We start from the raw sequence: 9558 nt of genomic DNA on the forward strand, positions 1-9558 counted from the left end.
GTTTTGAGACAAAGTCTCACTTTGCCACCTAGGCTGGAGTGCAGTGGTGCAATCTTGGCTCACTGCAACCTCTGCCTCCCAAGTTCAAGTGATTCTCCTGCCTCAGCCTCCTGAGTAGCCGGGATCAAGGCATGCGCCACTGTGCCCGGCTAATTTTTGTAATCTTAGTAGAGATGGGGTTTCACCATGTTGGCCACGCTGGTCTCAAACTCCTGACCTCAGGTGATCCGCTCACCTCGACCTCCCAAAGTGCTGGGATTACAGGCGTGAGCCACTGTGCCCAGCAGAGGAGCAAGATTTTATAATCAGAATCAAAGCCTACTTATTGAAACTTGGCATTGAGATCTTAATGACACAAAGGCATGCTCTCAAATATGGACTGGAATATACCATCTTTAAAATATACAAGAATTTCTGATGCTGATATGATTTATTTCTATTTTAACATGAAACAAAAGCAATGGGGAATAAGGAAATACTATCAGAAACTAGGTTCAAAATGGGAAGATAACCTATATCTGATAATGAAGTAAGGGTTTAAAAATAATAGGATGTGGAAAAGATAAGATAAAACCAATGTTTACTAGATGGTCCTATTTATACTCAGGGTATAAGAGGGTAAAATTGCTTTGCAATGCTGTGCTTTGTGGTAATAAGAAACTATTCAAGTTGCCAACCGTTAACAAATTAAGCATAACTTTTAAATATATATTACTTTCCAGAAACTAAATACATCAGGAAGTTCTTCAGAGTGGAGAAATACGGTCATATAACAAAACTATGACCTATATGTACAGAGTTTCAATTTGGGATGATGAAAAAGTTCTGGAGATGGACAGTGGTGAAGCTTGCTTGACAATGTAAATGTACTTAATGCCACTGAATTTCACACTTAAAATGGCAAAGTTTATGGTGTGCATATTTTACCAGAATAAAACATGAAATAAAATATTGAAAAAAATAAAAGATAAAAGCATCTGAATCGCTGCATGAAGGACAGCTACCCTGTAGAGTCAACCTGCTGCTCAGAGGAAACTGCATGAGCAAGTGACGGTTGTTTTGCTACCATGACATAAGCAATCCACTTCTGAATAACATTTATGATGGTTATTTGAAATGAAATGGTAGTTTTGTGACAAATTATAAATGGGATCTGATCAGAGAGCTCATATATTCCATGTAATGTATTTGATTACATTTAAGTGTGCCTTCAGCAATTGGTGGGAGAATGAGTAAACTCCAATTTTCTATAAATAAGAGTGTTTTTCCTCTTCATTTCCCTCTTACAAGAAATGTTTTCATGACCTAAGAAAATAAATATTTCATAATAATTTATAATGGGGAGAAAAACTATGACCTACAGCACTGGGATGTAGGAAAAAATAAGTAAGATTCTGAGCTGGTCAAATAGATTCAAATCCCATCTTTACCCACAACTATATAGCCTTGAGCAAATTATGTAACCACTATGCACCGTTTTTTATTTCACCCAAAAAGTACAGAAATACAATGTGTAATTTTTAATTCTAGGATTTGGTGAATGTTAAATGAAATTTTTAAAATGTTCAACACATGTAGGCACTTGATAAAGTATGCTTGTTCACTAATCCAGAAGCTTTGAACATTTTACTTAATATTATACATAATCATTTTATTTAGACCCGAGTTATTTTAGAGGTCATCTAGTTCATGGTTTTTCAAACTCGGCACTATTGTCACTTTGGGCCGGATAATTCATTGTTGTGAGGAGCCTGTCCTATACATCGTAGGATATTTGGCAGCATCTTTGGCCTCTGCCAATCAGATGCCAGTAGCATTCCATAGTTGTGACAACCAAAAATATCTCCAGACAATGTCAAATATCCCCTGTGAGGCAAAACTGCCTCCAGTTTAGAACCAATCTAGTCTAATGTCCTCATTTCATAAACAAGGAAGCTAAGGCCCAGAGAGGTAACAGGAATTAAAGAACTGAGGGAGGTAAAATGTAAAACATATGATTTGAGACTCAGGTGGATTTGGTCTATTAAAAAAAATTCTAGTAGTCTGGGAAGAGACAATAGCAATAGCAGAGGGATGTTCTTAAGTCAGTAAAATGCAATTAGGAGTACTAACAGCTCACGTTCTACGGACTTGGGCATTACTAAAATCCCTTATGTTGATATAAAATACTCAATTCACTTTGTACCAGCCTATCTGCCTTCAATGATATAAAAAGCAAAGAGGCTGACTTGACAGAAACTTACTTTTTGGCTACTTTTGTTGGGTTGGGCCTACTCCAAATAACAGCACTATTATGTGAAAGTAAAGTAACATTAACTTCTGCATTCAAAAGTGCAGCTGAGTGTGAAATCCAAATGATCATATTTGAAACTTTCTCCTAATTAATGCTACTACATAACAACAGGCAATTTAAGATGAAATGCATTTTTATGACAAAATTAAAACATTTATGGCTTGAGTCAGAATAATGAATTTGGTCCACCCATGCTTATGGAATTATAAACCATGTAGAATCTCTGAGGAAAGGAACCAGAAAATTACCATATTTCTTCAGTTCCGGGCAACAGAACTCTCTGTTCATTCCAATTAAATGTTCTTTGTTAACCCCCAAGTTTAAGCTATTCAAATTAGGTGACTCTATTTTAGATATAACTGGCTATATTTAATAAAATGAATCTCACTTGCATTTGTTAAATGACAATTAGGTTGAGTTGCATAAAACCCCAAATTTCCTCTTCAGGATAACCTGTCAGATGTTTATGGGAAAAACTTGCTATTAGATGTTTTAATGCTTTGCTGAAGTGGGAAGTTCACAGGCCAATTGATCTTGATACAAAAACATCTAGCATTGTAAAGGATTCGTTGTATATCCTATTTTAATAAAGTAACAAAAATGGAGCAAACTTCTGGACTGGCTGCAATATCATAAACAAATCTCATTCTCAGTCACAGATTTAAAGTCAGGCATTAAAAAATCTGATAAATAATCATTTTAATTGTGCAAAGAGCACATGTGCTATATTCTCCATGATTACACTTTTAGAGATAAACTCCCTCAAGCATTCTTGATTAAATATAATTTTTTAAAAAAACTGACTTGCCCTTTGCAATCTTTTAATACCATCAGAATCTTAAAAAAGAATGAGCAGAGCACAGCACTAAGTTATAGGAGACTGGGGGAACTGAGTTAACCTACACAAAATGTTTTAACTCTTTTTCCCCTAAAGGTCACACTGTTTAAGGAGTTTTCAAGAATAATAGCTGTGGTAGAAATGCAGATCTGTACCTATCAGCATGATGGCCACTCACAGCTATAATGCTATCTAGTGTCCTTAGTTTTTCAGTTTGTAAGATTAACACCTGACTTATGAGTTTGCCAAGTTTTAGCTACTTTACACAGTTATCACAATCAAACAAATAATGAAGGGTTTCCCATGGCATCTTAACAATTACAAATTACAACAGAAGTAACAAAATAATTGGGAGTACTAGTTATATGTTTAACATTTACATTGTCTTTATTTAAACCAAGTCCTCTGCCTTCATAATCATAAGCACTTTGTGGCTAGCCAGCTCAGGGTTCATGCTTGTGAAGTCAGAAACTGAATTAAGGTACTGTGTAAATCCATTAATACACTTGATCACATGACAGCTACTTTGCATCAGAAAGCCACCAAATACATGGCATTCATTCCAACAGGTTAGTAAATGTGAATGAATCTGCAAGGCTGCTTTCAGATGGGAAAGAATCAAAGTTTTTATCCTAACCGATATGTAATAAATATAGTAGGGGGTATGCTTAGCTTAGTTTTTAAAACAAGTTTAGTTAGTATTTTCACACGCTGAAATCTAACAAGAGGGCCAGAAACAAACAAATAATAATTTACCTCTCCCCAGACATCTCAACCTGCCAAATGCAGAGAATTAAAAACTAATTCTGTAACAGTTTACTATTCTTCCCTCACATCAACATTAGATTTACAGTATAATTTGCTTTACTGTGCCTGTAGTACATATTATGAGCTACAGAGTACAGATTTATAATAAACAATGGAATGGTCTTGTGGCTCAGGATTCTGACTAGTAACATTTAATACTGCATTCCTTCGCTTATTTAAATATCTTATAATTTTACTATCAAGCACTATTACTGAGTTGTTTAGTATAGCTGTGTTTGTCCGTATATCCTTAACACTAAGCATAGTGACTGGCACACACACATAGACGTGTTCAATAAATGATTCCTGAATACATGAAAGGTTACCCACTAGATTTTCTTTTTCTTTCTTTCTTTTTTTTTTTTTTTTTTTTTGAGATGGAGCCTCGCTCTGTTGCCCAGGCTGGAGTTCAGCGGCGCGATCGCGGCTCACTGCAACCTCCGCCTCCCGGCTTCAAGTGATTCTTCTGCCTCAGTCTCCCGAGCAGCTGTGACTATACGCATGTGCCACCATGCCCGGCTAATTTTTTGTATTTTTAGTAGAGACGGGGTTCCACCATGTTAGCCAGGATGGCCTCCATCTCCTGACCTCGTGATCTGCCCGCCTCGGCCTCCCAAAGTGCTGGGATTACAGGTGTGAGCCTCCGCGCCCAGCCTACCCACTGGATTTTCTTATGGTGGACTTACTATCATTCGACTTGAAACTTTACTGAATAGTATGGAGACAAATGATAGTCTTGTTAGGTAACTGCTACACAAACGGATTAATAGCTACATAAAAGGCCAGAAGGTCTTCCAATCTAAAACAGGATGCATTTGATATATTTTTTCTTAAAAGGAAGAGGTAAATAAGCAAGAATTTTTTTTTACTATGAATATACCAGAATGTTATTGTTGTGTGAAAATTCATTTTTGAGCCATTAAACATTTTTGAAAAATGAAAGATGAAGTGTCCCACAAAATCTCATAATTCCATTTACTGTGAATTCTGAGTGTATATGTGTCTTTTCATATGGCATTTCTTTTCTTTCTTTGTTCTATTTCTAGTTTTACTGCTCAATGTCCCATTTGTAATCTTTGAAAGCTTCTAATATTCCCTGTTTGCTAGTTTCTAATGTCCACTGACATTTGTTCATTATTCACCCCAAGACAGATGAAATCCTCAAGAATGACAGATGAAATCCTCAAGAATAACAGCTACAGTTCAAAATGGATCAGCAAATGCTTTTCCAAACCACTTTTAATCATCCTATAAGGAGTGGACTTGCAATAATTGAATCTTGACAATTCTTTGACATCTTTTAGAGCAATCTCTTAACTAGGATTTAAGCAAAAGATACTGGTACACCATCAAGTAACATTTTCCTTTCTTCTCCTTTATCCACCATCATAATTGACAACCATTTATGGCCTTTATATACATATAAACAAAAATATTTTGAGGCCTAATAGTGTTTGGAACAGTGCAATATATGAAATGTTTGCCATTTGTTAAGTGAAAAGGTGAGAGAATTGTAGTTTGGACTGAATAGTGAATGAAGGACATTTAGCTAAAATGAAATGGTAAGAGATAATTTTTAGGTTAACAATTATATTTGGTTTTTCATATGCCAGTAAATTTTCTCAACACTAACTCAACATAGATCTCATTATTCACTGAATGTCAGGTGGTAACTATCAGAACAGGTTTCTTACGATTTATGAGTTATTGTTCTAGTGCACAGCCATGGAAATGTCATTGAAAGAATATCAATTCAGAAATGCAAAATCATGGTTGATACTTTCAGATCTGAAACCAACCCTCGGAGTGTGGGTAGTTTTATTCCCTTATTTCAAAAATGTCAAAACCCAAATTGAGGGGGCATGGGGCCTATTCAGGGTCACAAAGTCCAGTGAATTAATTAGCAGCTGAACCTACATCAACTGCATCACACTCCTATGCCAGGGTGCTCCTCATTTTACTGCCTCGCAATAATATAGGTAAGGTATTGCTCATACTTTATGAAATTAGCTCTCTGGAAGCCTTTACTATTTGCATATATTCAAAGATACTGCAAACAAACCAGTTACACCACCAGGCAAAAAGCCATTTTTTTTTTCCATGAGATACTGGTCTTAAACCTTACTGTGAGCAGACGATGAGAGCCAAATTGAATTGTGATCTTGAGGCCTATAAAACTGCTCTTGCCTACTAGCTGGTTATGGACATAAAGGTTGATATAAAAATTTAAAATCCAGATTTCGTGTTTCCATCCACTGAGGATGAATGAAGACACTAAATGGAGTCTTTCAAAGGTTGACTTTAGTAAGAGAGTTGATAAATAAAACATTACAGTGTACTTCTAACTTCCATATTTAATAAGTGGCATTTATGTAATGTGCCTATACAAATATTGTAAGGGATTTTTTTTTTCCTACTTTGCCATTCCTCCAAAGCGAAAGGTGTAAAAGGTTATGGAATAGCACACAGGGACATATCATTGAAGAATGTGAAGAAGAGATTTTTATGGGATAATTTTAATGGGGTATCTTCCTAAGAAAAAGGAATTTATTTTCCTCTATTTTGGTGTCCACAATCTTTCACTTTGGAGGCAAGTCAGCAACATAAGGTAACACAGCAAATTCTGGAAATTACGAAATTTACGATGGCAAAATGCTTTACTGGGGTGCTCTGCAGTGGAATGGTCTCCATCAGCTAAGAACATTTCCCAAACTGCTTTAAAACACATTTCAATGGCAAATTTTACAGTTTGCTATTAGTAGGCTGTTTACAAGTATACAGAATTTTGTGTGAATACCGCTTATACTGATACAGTCAAGAAATATCTTTTTATGTTAGGAGTAATATGTGTTGGTAGGTACAACAGAACTTATTAAAAGTCAAACCACCTTAAAGATGGACCTGCAAACCTTGCTTTACCAGGTCACATTCTCAAATAGCCAAAGAAAACTCTCCAAAGTGATTCCTGAAATCTGTACTTCTGTCACACTCTTCCTCTTTCCCTAGTAGAGTCCCCTCCACCAGACCTTACCTTCCTAAAATCCGACAGATCTTTTAAACCTATACACTTCTAACCTGCCCAAATTTCTAACGCCATCTCTCTGTAAATATTCTGCCTCAAGTTTCTACACTACAGGACGTTGAACACCAAAAGGGGGTTTACTCCCCCTTATTTCTTTGGCATTTCCTCTTTTATCTCCGCCCGTTTCTCCATCGGTCCCCCTTCCCTTATCCTTGACCCTCTTGGCCCACAGCACTTCTACCTTGCCTTCTCTTCCAAATCACACCTCACCTTCCTACAGCACACTAAGGTGTCCTGGCTGGGAGATAAATTATGTGGTATTTTTTTTCCCTTCAAACTCCTGCTTCGTGAGTACCTGCAATTCTTTTGCCTGGGGTCCCCCATCCTTTACAGGTGGGAGAGGTAGGGAAGGCCCTCTCTGCTTCAGTCCATCTTGCACACTCGGGGCTAATACGGCAGGGCGGGGCGGGGCGAGCTTGGCCTTTACTGCGCCACGGCAGGTGGGGGGTGGGGCAGTGGCGAACCGCGCCCAGCCCGATCTCGCACGGGCTGAAGAGAGGCAGCGAAGGAGATGGGGCCGCCCCCGCACCCCGGGACGGGAACTCACCTTCTCTGAGGCAAGGGCGGGTGTCTACTTTAAAACTACTGCCCCCCCTCCCCGCCGCCGCCATAGTGGAGCAGCCAAAGCCGCCGCCGCCGCCGTCGCCACAGCCACCGGCAGGCGGGCAGGCAGGGGCGGAGGTGGCGGAGGAGGCAGGAACAATTACTGCCGCCGCCGCCGCCGCCGCCGCCTCGCAGGCGGTGTAGGAGGAGGAGGAGGCGGCAGAGACGGTAGCTTCCTGAGGGGAAGACTCCGCCGCCAGCGGGGTGACTGTGCTCGGCACCGCGGCCATCGCAGCGAGGCGCGCGGACAATTGCACTTGCGTCTCGATTCCGTTAAGCTCCTTTAGCCCCGCCTTCCGTTAGCCCCACCCCCTTTGTCCCTCTTTTCAACGCTTCAGCTGGAGCCTCGTTCTCGCTCCTCAGTCCACCAATCGGAGAGCTTTAGAGCCGCCGGCCGTTTCCCCCGCCCCGACTGCCTTGCGTCACCCCACCTCCCTTTGGAGGGGAAGCAATGACGGCCAAGGGCAAAGGGCAAAAAGCGCGGGATGTAAAAGCACGTGGGCTTCACACAGTGAGGCTTCTTTGGAGAGCTAATGTAAAACCAATTTAAGAGGAAAAAATGTCTGGAAACGTATTGATGCTACGTTCAAAATATCTCTGCAATATATCTTCACCTGGCTTTTTTTTCTTTTTCTTTTCTTTCTTTTTTCTTTTTCTTTTCTTTTTTTTTTTTTTCTTTTTTTTTTTTTGAGGCAGGGTCTTGCTCTGTAGCCCAGGCTGTAGTGCAGTGGTGCGACCTCACTGCTACCTCCGCCTCCCGGGTCCCGGTTCAAGCAATTTTGCCTCAGTCTCCCGAGTAGCTGGGATTACGGGCATGTGCCACCATGCCCAGCTAATTTTTGTATTTTTAGTAGAGATGGGGTTTCACTATGTTGGCCAAGCTAGTTTTGAATTCCTGACCTCGTGATCCACCTGCCTTGGCCTCCCAAAGTGCTGGGGATTACAGGCATGAACCACCACGCCCAGCCCCTGGCTTTCTTAAAGCCCTTAGTACAGAGAATAGAACAGAATCTTTCGTCCTGACATTGTTTTCGTGGCCTCTAAAAGGACTGCTTATCTATCGATCTGCCCATCTTAATTACAATAAATTCCTGTGAATTCAGCACCCAATAGAAGAACTGGAATATTACTGATATTTTAAATTACATCTTGTCCCCCAACCTCCCCTCTCAAAGAAACCAATATCCTGATTTATATTTCTTATTTCTTTGCATTTTAATATGTATTCTTGTCACATAGATATGTGCCTAAATAGTGTTGTTTAGTTTTGATTATTTCCACAAACATTTATATGTTTTTCTAGGTAGCATTCAGGGACTTGTTTCTGCTTTTTTTCCCCTCAACCAATACTCCCACCTCAGCCTCTGGAGTAGCTGGGATTACAGGAAGGAGCCACCATGCTTGGCCTGGAACTTGTTTCTTTCACGCGCAACATTCTGTTTCTAAGATTTGTCTGTGTTGTTGCTTGTAGCTGTAGTTATTCACTGTCGATGCTGTAGAATGTTTCACCCTTTTCCTTATTGATGGGCACACCTCCTGGTGCATTTGTGCAAGTCTCCCTTAAGTATTTTCTCCTTTCCAGTCTTAATCCATTGCTGCATTTCAAGTCTCATGATGTATGGTCAGCAGTATGGCATCTACCCCACTGGTCGTCTTTCCTCTGATCTCAATCCCTCCAATCTATTACCATATTGTCAGTCATCACTGGCTGTCCAGTGCTTATTGAACAAAGTCAAAAGACACAATTTTGCACTATTAGTATCCCCATTCACCTCTTTGACCTCATCTCTTTCCACTGTCCCGGTCTCTCCCCTCTGCTTTTACTCTGATTTAGCAATCTCTAAGTCTTCTTAGATTCCTGAGAAGACCATGTTATTTCATGATGTAATGTTATTGTATATGTTCTCTCTTCCTGAAACACCTTTTTCCCCACAT

At 39.6% G+C, this 9558-nt stretch overlaps 1 protein-coding gene across 3 annotated transcripts in view; it reads right to left on the reverse strand.

Annotated features, from left to right (window-relative positions):
• ZMAT1 (zinc finger matrin-type 1) overlaps nt 1-7911 on the reverse strand; it is a 48423-nt gene extending 40512 nt beyond the window's left edge. For 2 of the 3 annotated variants that reach the window (XM_025372527.1, XM_025372526.1), the window contains exon 1: nt 7568-7911. The gene's annotated coding sequence lies outside the window, so the exon portion shown is untranslated. The remainder of the gene's footprint in view (nt 1-7567) is intronic. The other variant, XM_025372525.1, reaches the window with a different exon arrangement.
• Nucleotides 7912-9558: the final 1647 nt, after the last annotated feature.

This window comes from Theropithecus gelada, chromosome X (assembly GCF_003255815.1).
Source record: "Theropithecus gelada isolate Dixy chromosome X, Tgel_1.0, whole genome shotgun sequence".
Lineage (NCBI taxonomy): Eukaryota > Metazoa > Chordata > Mammalia > Primates > Cercopithecidae > Theropithecus > Theropithecus gelada.